The sequence below is a fragment of the Belonocnema kinseyi genome, chromosome 1 (assembly GCF_010883055.1).
Source record: "Belonocnema kinseyi isolate 2016_QV_RU_SX_M_011 chromosome 1, B_treatae_v1, whole genome shotgun sequence".
Taxonomy (NCBI): Eukaryota; Metazoa; Arthropoda; class Insecta; order Hymenoptera; family Cynipidae; genus Belonocnema; species Belonocnema kinseyi.
The window spans coordinates 3,318,978-3,332,545 of record NC_046657.1 but is presented as its reverse complement, the minus strand read 5'-3'; the positions used below and the strand labels follow the sequence as shown (position 1 = coordinate 3,332,545).

General features: G+C 20.4%; 1 protein-coding gene across 3 annotated transcripts in view; it reads left to right on the top strand.

Moving 5' to 3' along the window:
- LOC117182273 (protein transport protein Sec24A) overlaps window positions 1–13,568 on the top strand; it is an 82,959-nt gene that overhangs the window by 36,711 nt on the left and 32,680 nt on the right. The window lies entirely within an intron of this gene.

The window sequence follows — 13,568 nt, the reverse complement described above, 5'->3', positions numbered from 1 at the left end:
CGAAGTGCTCCGACCGGCAATCGTACATCTTCGAGTTTTCAAATTCAGAAGAGGAGAAATGGGTTGCGCGCGCAACTCAGTCATTTACAGCGTCTCCTACTACATTCACACGCACATAGCCCTGTCATAGTATTGGACCGCATCTCGTTTCAGATCTGGGATCACTGGTTTCGCGTGATTCTTCATTTCATGCATAAATCGATTTTGAGGTTATGTTTTTCAGGTGTATATTAAGTATGAATATTATTACTATTATACATATTATTAATGTTAATATTATAATCATAAAATATAACATTAATTTTAATTAATAGTTGACTAACTTTTAATAGAAATAGTTCAATTTTCAACTAAAACAGTTTTGTCCAAAAAAAATTTGTTAAATTTGCTTTAAACAAAATTTTTAAACAAAAACTTAAGTTTTTATCCAAAAGGCTGGATTTTATAAGAAAAAAGGCATTTTTCATTAAATACATGAACATTACACAAAAGAAATTTATTTTCCACCAAGAATAATTTTCTATACAAAAATTAATGTTTAATCATAGTTAAATTTTCGACAAAAAGAATTATTTTCTTGTAGTTTAAAGAAATTAATTTTTAAACAAAACCAAAAAAATTCTACAAAATAATGAAATTTTCAGAAAACACATTTTTTCAACTAAATTGATAAATCATCAACCAAAAGAAAACTAAATTTTTAACATAGTAGTTTCACTTTCAACCAGAAAATTAAAAAAAAAATAGTTAAAACTCTTTGAAATTGCTTTAAATTATTGAGAATAATTGAAAATTCCTTGAAATGTTTTAAAACAGCCCAAAATATTTAAAATCCTTGAAAATCTCTTCAAATTTTGCAAAGCTCTTAAAAATTACTAAATGATTGAAATCAATTTAAAATTCCTTGGAACCTTTTAAAATACTCTTAAGTATTTCGAAACCTTCAAAATCTTTTCAAACACGTTGACACCTTTTAAAGATTTCTAAAGTACTTTGGATTTTTTTTTCTGCTGACATTGTTAAAATTCTTTGAAATTCCTTAAAATTATAAAAATAAATTGAAAATTACTTGACATCTTTTAAAACATTCACAAATATTTAAAATCCTTAAAAATCTTTTGAAATTTCTTGAAATTTTGTAAAGCTTCAGATTGAAATTTCAATAAGAGAAAAGTTTCAAAAAGTTAAATATTGAAATTTTTGTAGATTAGAGTTTTGAAAATGAAATCAATAAAAATTCCCAACTTTCGAAATTTTTTTTTCAAACATTTTCAACTATAAAATATGAATAATTTTCAACTCAATGGAATTCAAGTGTTCAAATTTAGAATTGCAAACTTGGAAGTTTATTTATAAAAAATTAATAATCATAAATAAATTGTAATGCTTTCAAAATTTAAATGTATGTTTTTCAGTTGGACAATCTCTAAAAAAATTATTTCAGACTGAAATATGTAGAAAACAGAAAGTTAAAGTTTAACCATTTCTATAACGATTTTTGTATATAATTATAAAATGATATGTATATTTTTTTAGGGTATTTTTATATTTTCAAGGAATTTTCAAGAGATTTCAAAAATTTTTAAAGGATTTGATATATTTTAGGACATTTTAATAGATTTAAATGAATTTTTAAGTGATTTTAATAATTTAGTATGAGATTTTACAGGATTTGAAATATTTAATGGTATTTTAAAAATTTTAAGATATTTTCAAGACCTTTAAAAAATTTCAAGAGATTTCAAAAGATTTTAAATATTTAAGGAAGTTTTAAAAGATGCCAAGGAATTTTCAATTGATTGCAGCAATTTAATATGAGATTGTAAAGGATTTGATATATTTAAGGATATTTTAATAGATTTCAAGGAATTTTTAAATGATTTTAATAATTTAGTATGAGATTTTAAAGGATTTGAAATATTTCATTTTTTTTTATTTCAAGATATTTTCAAGAGTTTTAAAAAATTTCAAGAGATTTCAAAAGATTTGTAAGGATTTTAAATATTTGAGGAAGTTTTAAAAGGTGCCAAGGAATTTTTAATTAATTACAGTAATTCAATATGAAAATTTAAAGGATATGAAATATTTCAGGGTATTTTTAAAATTTCAAGGAATTTTCAAGAGCTTTAAAAAATTTCAAGAGATTTCTACAGATTTTTAAGCATTTTAAATATTTGAGGATGTTTTAAAAGATGTCAAGGAATTTTTATCCTATTTTTCTAATTTGAAGGAATTTCAAAGAATTTAAAGAAGTAGTTTAAAAATCTTTAAAAAATGGTCAAGGTATCTCAAAATATTTTGAAGGTATTGCAATATTTGAGCGTATTTTAGAATGTTCCAAGGATTTTTCAATTGATTACGGTGATTTAATATTAGATTTTGAAAGATTTAATATATATATATATAATGATATTTGAATAGATTGCAAGAAATTTTTAATTGATTTCAATAATTTAGTATGATATTTTAAAGGATTTAAAATATTTTAGGGTATTTTTAAACTTTCAAGGAATTTTTAAGAGATTTTAAAATATATTAAAGGATTTTAAATGTTTGAAGATGCCTGAAAAGATTTCACTGAATTTTGAATTAATTCTTATGAATTAAAGGAATTTTAAAGAATTTTAATAATTATAGCAAGGTTGTTTTAAAAAACTCCAAAGTACATTAAAAATCTTTAAAAGATGTCAAGATTTTTCAAAAGATTTTGAAGGTTTAGAAATATTTGTGAGTTTTTTAAAAGATTCAGAAGAATTTTCAATTGATTACAGTAATTTAATATGAGATTTTAAAGGATTTGACACATTTTTGGTTATTTTACTAGGTTCCAAGGAATTTTCAATTGATTTCAATAATTTAGTATGAGATTTTAAAGGATTTAAAATATTTTAGGGTATTTTTGAAATTGCAAAGAGTTTTTAAGACCTTTGCAAAATTTCAAGAGATTTGAAAGGATTTTAAATATCTTAGGCTGTTTTAAAACATTTCAAGGAATTTTCAATTGTTTTCAATAATTTCAAGCAATTTTAAAGAATTTTATCTATTTTTTTCAATTTTTCTGGTTAAAAGTGGAACTGCTTTGTTAAATTTTTTTTTGGTTTTGTATAAAAATTAATTTCTTTCAACTGCAAGAAAATTAATCTTTTTTGTCGAAAATTTAACTATGATTAAACATGAATTTTTGTATAGAAAATTATACTTGATGGAAAATAATTTTTTTTGTGCAAACTTCATGTATTTGATTAAAAATGCCTTTTTTTCTTATACAATAATTATACTAATATAATACTAATGGTTTTAGTTGAAAATTAAACTATTTTTATTCAAAATTAGTGAACTATTAATTAAAATTAGTGTTATATTTTATAATTATAATATTAACATTAATAATATGTATAATAGTAATAGTATTCATAGTATTCATTTTATAGCGACTGGCGACATCTTTCTTCAACGTTTAAAATTAATCGAGATAAAAAACTAGATTTCTACTTTTATCGATCGTCAATAATTATTTGCGCTTTGTGTCTTTTTATTTTCACTTTCAATAACAGCTGTTATTTTCAATTAATTATTATCATTTATAATCTTTAAATTTGTTTCTCATAATTCTTCAATCGTTGCATTAAATTACTGAAAATACTTTTCACCAGAATGTTACAGGAATAATAATTGAAAGGTAATTTTAAAATCTAATTTTTTTTAATAATATAAAAGAATATTAAATTATTAGATATATTATGAAATCATTAAGTTTAGTAATATTATGTTGTAAATTATAATAAAAAATGTTATTTGAATATAAAGGTATCATAAACTAAATTAGAATCAAATAAATTTATTATTTTCATGTTCTAATTATATTAATGATTTAATGGTAAAAATAACTATATTAATTTTAAAATTCACATACGCGAGTCATTAATTTTTTTTTGAAAGTTTTAGTCATAATAATATTTTATTTAGTTTTATATTTGAAAATGATAAAACTTAATAATATCATGTTATAAATGCTATTAATTTTTTATAATAATATTATGTTTAAATTTTATACTTTAAAATGATGTACAAAATAAAAATAAAATATAATTTTAATACATTTTTAATTGGTTTATTCAATGTTACAGGAATAATTATTTAAAGTTTATCATAAAATTTAATAATACTATTATATAAATTATAATTAAAATTTTCATTAAAACATAAAGTTATTATACTAAATTACAATTAAATAAATGTATTATATTCACTGTTTCAATTATGTTAATGATTTAATGTTTAAAACTTTTTATTTATAGATTAAAATTAAATAATACCGTATTTTTATTTTAACGTTATCTAATAAAAATTTATTGACTATTTAATATTGGAGCTATATTAATTCTAAATTTTAAATAATTGAGTCATTAACAAAAAATTTGTTTGCACGTTTTAATTTTAATAATAATATTTTCATGACTTATATATTTGGAAATTATAAAGCTTAATAATATTATGGGACGACTGAAAAATCCCGAAAAATAAAATTTCCGAATTAGAGAATTTCTTGATTAATCAAATTCGCGAATAATAAAATTGCCGAAAAATAAAAATACCGATTTGGAAAATTCCCAAACAATAAAATATACGAATAATCAGATTACCAAAAAATAAAAATACCGAATTGGAAAATTGCCGAAAAATAAAATTCACCAGTAATAAAATTGCCGAAAAATAAAAATACCGAATTGGAAAATTCCCGAATAATAAAATTTTCGAAGAGTAAAATTTCAGAATTATAAAATTCCCGAATTGCAAAATTCCCGACAGTTTATAATATTACCCGATTTTGGAAAATTCCCGAATTTTAACAATTAGAATTTTTTATAAATATATTTTATTGATTACAAGTACAGCAATAACGCTTTTGTATTTTTTCAAATACTATGAACATTAAAAAAACAGGCGTTACCTAAAAATATTTTATTTAAAATTATTGTTATTTTTAATTCAAAAAATAAGCTTCAAAATTTTAAGTGTTAAAAATAATTTTTAGAACTAATATTTTATTGTTGTATTTGTAATCAATTAAATATATTTATAAAAAATTCTAATTGTTAAAATTCGGGTATTTTACAATTTGAGAATTTTCCAATTCGGATATTTTATAAATCGGCAATTTTCTGTCGGGAATTTTATTATTCGGGAATTTTCCAATTCGGTAATATTATACTCTGCCGTAAATTTTATTATTCGGGAATATTCCAATTCGGGAATTTTAGAATTCTAAAATTTTATTATTCGAGAATTTTATTATTGGCGAATTTTATTTTTCGGCAATTTTCTAATTCGGGAATTTTATTTTTCTGGATTTTTCAGTCGTCTCAATATTATTTTATACATGCCTATAATTTTTACAATAATATTATATTCATATTACATATTTTAAAATTATTTATAAATATAAAATCAAGCATAATTTCAATAAACTTTAAATTGGTTTATTCAATGTTACAGTAATAATTTCTTAAAATCTAATTTTGTTCAATAATTTGCAAGATTATTAAATTAATAGATATAAATTAAAGTTTAATAATAAAAAATAAAATATCAAAATACATAAAGATTGGATTTAAATTGTTTAATATTTATTAATATAAACATGTTATTTCTTCTCAGATTATGTAATTAAATATTTGCTACTACTTTCGTAATAAAAGTTTCTTTTTTTTCTTTTAAATATTTTTATTACAATTATATAATTTTTTATGCTACTTCCCATATTGTCAAATGAGTATTTAAATTTAATTTTCTAAATTATATGTACACATATTTGAATTTTTTAACTCAGTTAGAAAGCATATTAATAAATTAAATGTAGAGAAATGCAGTTTCAAATTTGAATGAGAATATAATGTAAACATTATTTGAATGTTTTCATGAAAATATTTATGTAAGTATTTATGTAGCATTAACAAAAAATTATTTAAGGGTTTTAGTGAGAATTATAGTTTAATGCTTCTTATTTTTTAAAATGACTAATTGATATAAGCTTCAAATTTTTGTAAGAACATTAAATTGATTAAAGTTTAAAATTTATTATCTCAAATTTAAGTAACGTACGTAACAAATAAATTAATTATTTACTTGTAGCTTATAAAATCGAACATTGAATATGATTTGCAAAATCTAAATCAATTTATTTTTAAAGTACCTCTGTCTCAATTAAGTAATTTTTTGGAATTATGCTGGTGTTCTGAGATTAATATTTTCATTCATTTTTCAAAAGTATATGTAAAAATGTTTTAATTTTTCCCTCAAATTAATAGTAAGTCACTAAAAAATGAAATTTTTGTAAATAAAATTTAAAATCAGTGAAACAAATTATTTGGGGCTTTTTATGTTGTAAACCATTTAATTCATTAATAGCTGATAATTTTCTTCACACTTGATGGATTTTCTCGAAAAGAATTAATTTTTTAATTACTTGATTGAATTTTCAATTAAATAGTTGAATTTTTTATCGGAATTATTAATTTTGTATACAAAAAGACAAATTTTCAACAAAAAAGTTAAATTTTTGAACTGGAAAATTATGATTTCTAGAAAAAAATTAATTTTTCAATCCTTTGGTTGAATTTTTAAATAAATACGTGAATTTTTTATCGAGATAACAGTTGTTTTTCCATACAAGAAAATTAATTTTCTACCAGAAATTGCGAATTTTCAACAAAATAAATAAATTTTCAAAGGAATGAAGATTAATTTTCAAACCGTTGTATTTTTAACCAATAAAAAATGCAATGTTTTCCAAAAGCGGCGGATTTTTCTACAAAAAAGTTAAATTTTTTAATTCGGGAATATGAATTTTCTAGAAGAGAAATAAGTTTTTAATAATTTGGTTGAATTTTCAACAGAAATGTTGAATCCTCAACGGAAAGAAGATTAATTTTCAAAGAGTTGTATTTTTAATTGTTAAAAAATTAAATGTTTTCCAAGAAAGAAGAATTTTCGAGGAAAAAAAGTTTAATTTTTCAACTGGAACATAAGAATTTTTTTTAAGTTAATTTTTCAATCACTTGGTTGAGTTTTTAAATAAATACGAGAAAGATAAATTTTCAACAACAAATGTTCAATCGTCAACGGAAAGAAGATTAATTTTCAAAGAGTTGTATTTTTAATAAGAAAAAATTTAATATTTTCCAAAAAAGAAGAATTTTTCTGCAGAAAAGCTTAATTTTTCAAATCGAAAATATGGATTTTCTAGAAAAGAATTAATTTTTTAATCACTTGGTTGAATTTTCAAATAAATACGTGAATTTTTTATCGGGATATTCAATTTTCTATAGAAAAAGATAAATTTTCAACAAAAAATGTTGAATCCTCAACGGAAAGAAGATTAATTTTCAAAGTGTTGTATTTTTAATTTAAAAAAATGAAATATTTTCCAAAAAAGGAGAATTTGTCTACAGAAAAGTTTAATTTTTCAATCACTTGGTTGAATTTTTAAATGAATACGTGAATTTTTTATCGAGATGATTAATTTTCTGTACAAAAAGAGAAATTTGTAACAAAACATTGATATTTCCAACCAAACAGTTGATTTTCCATACAAGAGAATTAATTTTCTATTAGAAATTGCGAATTTTCAACAAAATAGTTAAATTTTCAAAGTTTTGTATTTTTAACCAAAAAAAATTTAATGTTTTCCAAAAGAAGCGAATTTTTCTACAAGAAACTTAACTTTTTTAACTGGAAAATATGGATATTCTAGAAAACAATTAATTTTTTAATCACTTGTTTGAATTTTCAAATAAATACGTGAGTTTTTTATCGGGATAATTAATTTTCTATAGAAAAACATAAATTTTCAACAAACAAATTGAATCCTCAACGGAAAAAAGATTAATTTTCAAAGAAAAGAGGCGGATTTTTCTACAAAAAAGTTTAAATTTTTTAACTAGAGAATAGGAATATTCTAAAAAGAAGTAATTTTTTAATCACTGAGTTAAATGCAATCCAGAAAACATATTTTTTACCAGAAAAAATGAATTTTCAACCAAAAAGATTAATTTTTTGCACAGAAAAAAAAACAATATACAACAAATAAATAAAGTTTTAACTAAATAGTACAAATTTCTATCGAATTATTGAATTTTTAAACCGAAAGTAGGATTTTTCAACAAATGAGTCGATTTTTAGTCAAATATCTGAATTTTCAATAAATTATTTGATTTTCCAACAAAGAAATTAATTTTCTAAAAGAAAAAAGACAATCATTTAAGAAATAAATAAATTTTCAAGTAAATAGTACAATTTTCCATCCAATTGTTGAATTCTTCAGCCGAAAATACTATTTTTTTACAAAACAGTTGCGTTTTTAATAAAAAAAATTAAATTTAAATTAATTATAATTTTTCTATCAAATTGTTAAATTTCCGAGAAGAAAATGCAGTTTTTTTTACAAAACAATTGAATTTTTAACCAAATGGTTGATTTTTGAACCAAGAAAATTAATTTTTTTACCAGAAAATGAGATTTTTCAACAAAATATATCCTTTTTTTAAATTGTTGAATTATTTACCAATAAAATAAATTTTAATCTAAAAAATACGAATTTTTAACGAGTAAATCATTTTTTAAGCAAATAGAACAATTTTCTGTCAAATAATTGATTTTTTGAGTCGAAAATACGATTTTTGTAGAAAACAGTTGAATTTGTAATGAAACAACTGCATTTGTATTCAAAATAGTGGATTTTTCAACCAAGAATATTAGTTTTTTACCAGAAAAAATTAATTTTTAAGAAAATAGTTTAATTTTCAAACAAAAAGATCCCTTTTATAAAAAAAAACTGACGAATTTATAACAAGTTAATAAATTTTATACTAAATAGTACAATTTTTTATCAGATTATTCAATTTGCAACCAAATGGTTGATTTTTCAACCATAAAAATTAATTTCTTTAACTGAAAATGCAAATTTGCAAACAAATAAGATCAGTTTTCAATAAAATAGGTAATTTTGTAACTAAGTTGTTGAATTTTCAACGAAAGAAATCAATTTTCAAGCAAATATTACCATTTTCTATCAAATTGTGGAATTTTCTACCAGAAATGTTGAATTTTTAACAAAATATATCATCTTTTAACCAAAAAGATAATTTTTCACTAAAAAAAAAGACGCATTTCAATCGAATAAATCAATTTTTAAGCAAATAGTACAATTTTATATCAAATTGTTGAATTTTCGAGCCGAAAATACGATTTTTCTATAACATAGTTAAATTATAAATGTAAAAATTGCATTTTTAACTGAATAGATGATTTTTTAACCAAGAAAATTAATTTTTTACCAGAAATATAATAATTAAAATAATTAATAATAAATAATTAAAATAAATAATTCTGAACAAAATAGATTAATTTTTAACTAAATTATTAAATTTTCAAGCAAGAAGATTAATTTTGTACCAGAAAAAATATGAATTTCGAATAAATAAGTTTTCAACTAAATAATACAATTTTCTATCAAATTGCTACGAATCTTCTACAAAGAACTTTCATTTTAAACTAAAAAGTTGTTTTTTCAACCAAGAAAATTAATTTTCTACTAAAAAAAGGTGAATTTTCAAGAAAATGGATAATTTTTTCAAAAAATTGTGGAATTTTTGACATAGAAGATCAAGTTTCCACTAAAAAAGACGAATTTTTAACGAATAAATAAATTTTTAAGCAAATAATAAAATTGCCTATCAAATTGTAGAACTTTCGAGGCGAAAATACAATTTTTTCTACAAAACAATAGAATTTTCAAACTAAAAGTTTTATTTTTAACCAAATAGTTAATTTTTCAACCAAGAAATTCAATTTTCCACAAAAAAGACAAATTTTAAACAAATAAATAATTTTTCAATCTATACTACAATTTTATACCAAATTGTTGCATTTTTAACCAATAGGATTAATTTTCTATTAAAAAAGATGAATTCTCAACAAAATGTTTAAATTTTTAACCAAATTTTTTTTTTTCAACCAAGAAAATTAATTTTCTATCAGAAAAGAGTGAGTTTTCAACAAAATTGATAATTTTTCAGCAAAATAGACATAATAGATCATTTTTCTAGTAAAAAAATATCAATTTATAATAAATAAATAAATTTGTAACTAAACGGTACAATTTTCTATTAAATTACATAAATTTTGCAGCCAAAAATAGGATTTTTCTACAGAGAAGTTAAATTTTTAGTCAAACAGCTGAATTTTTAACCAAATATTTGATTTTCCAACAAAGAAAATTAATTTTCTATCAGAAAATACGATTTTTTAAATAAAATATATCAATTTTCAACAAAGTATATAATTTTTTGACAACATTTTCAAATTTTTTACCAAGAAGATCAATTTTCTAACAAAAAAAAGACGGATTTTTAACAAATAAATCAATTTTCAACTAAATATCACAATTTTCTATTCAGTTGTTGAATTTTCGAGCCGCCGATACTATTTTTCTACAAAACAATTGAGCTCTTAACCAAAAAAGACGAGTTTTTAACAAATTAAATAAATTTTAAATTAAATAGTACAATTTTCTATGAAATTTTTTAATTTTCATGCCCAAAAGAGGAATTTTCTAAAAAGCTGTTGAATTTTCAACCAAAAAGTATGACTTTTTAACAAAAGCGTCGATTTTCTAATCAAGAAAATTAATTTTCCACCAGAAAAGGATGAATTTTTAACAAAACTGATGAATTTTTGAACAAAATTGATTCATTTTTTAATAAAAAAGTTTAATTTTTAATGAAGATGATTAGTTTTCAACACAATTTTCTATCCAATTGTTGATTTTTTGATCCGAAAGTAATATTTTAATACAAAACAGTTGAGTTTTGAAACAAATATAAAATTTTTAACCCAGAAAATTATTTTCCTACCAGAGAAAAGATGATTTTTTAACAAAATTGATGAATTTTTAATAAATTAGTTGAATTTCCAATTGAGAAGATCAATTTTCTACCAAAAAAGACGATATTTTAACAAATAAATAAATTTCCAAGTGAATAGTACAATTTTCTATCAAATTGTTACATTTTTTAATAACCAATTTTTTTTAAGTAGTACAATTTTCTATCCAATTGTTGAATTTTTGATCCGAAAAAAGATTTTTTTTTACAAAACAGTTGCATTTATAAACAAATAGTTGATTTTCCAACCAAGAAAATTAATTTTCTATAAGAAAATGTAAATTTTCAACAAAATAGATAATTTTATTTTAAATTGTGAAATTTTATCTAAAAAGATTAATTTTCGACAAAAAAAGGACGAATATTTAACAAATAAATGAATTTTAATGTAAATAGTAGAATTTTATATCAAATTTCTGAGTTTTTTTAGCCAAAATACTATTTTTTTTACCAAACAGTTGAGTTTTCAACGAAATATTTAATTTTTTAACCCAGAAAATTATTTTTCTGTCAGAGAAAAGACGGATTTTTAAAAAAATTAATCAATTTTTAACAAATTAGTTGAATTTCCAATTGAGAAGATCAATTTTCTAGAAAAAAACGTTTTTTTTTTTAAATCAATAAATATAGATGGAATAGTAGATTTTTCTATCAAATTGTGGAATTTCCGAGACGAAAATGTATTTTTTTTACAAAACAGTTACATTTTCAACCAAAAAGTTGATTATTCTACAATAAAAATACGAATTTTTAACAGAATAGTTGAATTAGTTTTCTATCAGAAAATGCGAATTTTCAACAAAATAGATCAATTTTCAATGAAATAGATTATTTTTAAACTAAATTGTTGAATTTTCAACCAAGAGGAACAATTTTCCACTAAAAAAGACTGATTTTGTAAGAAATAAATAATTTTTTAAAATAAATAATACAATTTTTTATCAAATCGTTAAATTTTTGAGCTGAAAATACACTTTTTCTATAAAATAGATCAATTTTGAATGAAATAGTTACATTTTTAACTAAATAGTTCATTTTTCAACCTAGAAAATTAATTTTTTACCAAGAAGGTGAATTTTCAACAAAGTAGATCAATTCTAAACAAAATAGTTGAATTTTCAATCAAAAATATCGTTTTTCTTGCAAAAAACAGACGTATTTTTAACCACATAATTGTTTTTTTAACCAAGAAAATTAATTTTCTATCGGAAAATGAGAATTTTCAGGAAAATAGATCAATTATAAACAAAATAGTTGAATTTTTAACAATAAATAAATTTTTAACCAAGCAGTTTAATTTTCGTGCCGAAAATATGCATTTTCCACAAAATAGTTGAATTTTCAACTAGGAAAATTAATTTTCTATCAGAAAAGGCAAATTTTCAACAAAATAGATAGTTTTTTAAACAAAATTCTTGGATTTGCAACCAAAATGATTAATTTTGTACCAAAAAAAGACAAGTTTCTAATAAAGAAATTAATTTTCAATTAAATAATATAATTTTCTATCAAATTTCTAAGAAAATAAATTTTCTACCAGAAAAGGTGAATTTCGAAGAAAGTAAATAATTTTTTTTTTAAATTTTTCACCAGGAAGATACATTTTCCAACAAAAAAAGATGAATTAAAAAACATATATATATAATTTTTTTTAATAAATAGTAGAATTTTCGACTAAATTGTTGCATTTTTAACCAAATAGTTTATTTTTCAACTAAGAAAATTAATTTTCTACCAGGAAAAGGTGAGTATTCAACAAAATTGATCAATTTTGAAAATGTTAAACTAAGTTTTTAACAAAAAAGGTTTTTTTTTAAACCAAATATTAAATTTTTTAACCAATAAAATTAATTTTTACTAGAAAATGCGCGAATTTTCAACAAAATGGATAAAGTTTCAACAAAACAGATAATCTTTAAAAGAATAGTTGAATTTTCAACTAAGAAGATTAATTTTTTACCCAAAAGATGCATTTTTAATCAATAAATAAATTTTTACTAATATAATTTTCTATAAAAATTTTCAATTTTTAAAGAAGAAGATTAATTTTTATAAAAAAAAGACGAAGTCTCAAGAAAAATGTAATTTTTTATATTTAAATAAAAAAAGATTTTAATTCAAAATAAAAAACATTTAAATTTATAACAAAAAAATCAACATAATAGTTGAATTCTCATCCAAAAAGATTAATTTTCTGCCGAAATGGACAGATTTTAAACTAAAATTATGAATTTTCAAAAAAAATAAAATAAAATGAATTTTTAACAAAGTAGTTTAATTTTTAACTAAGCAGTTGATTATTTCAATCTAAAAATATTTTTATTTTAATTTAAAAACTAGGTTAAATTTATGAAAAAGACAAATTTTTAACCAATTGTTTTTTCAATTAAAAAAAACATTAAATATTTTAAAAAAGAGACGTATTTTCTACATAAAGTGAAAGTTTTTTTGTAACAAAAATATAAAATATCCATAAAAAAGTTAATTTATAAGCACAGAGTTTAAATTTCAACCAAATACATAACTTTTTAATCAAAAGGATTAGTTTTGCTACCAAAAAAAAAACATTTTTCAACCAAAATGATGAATCTTCACGTAAAATGAATTTTTAACAAAAAAAAAAAA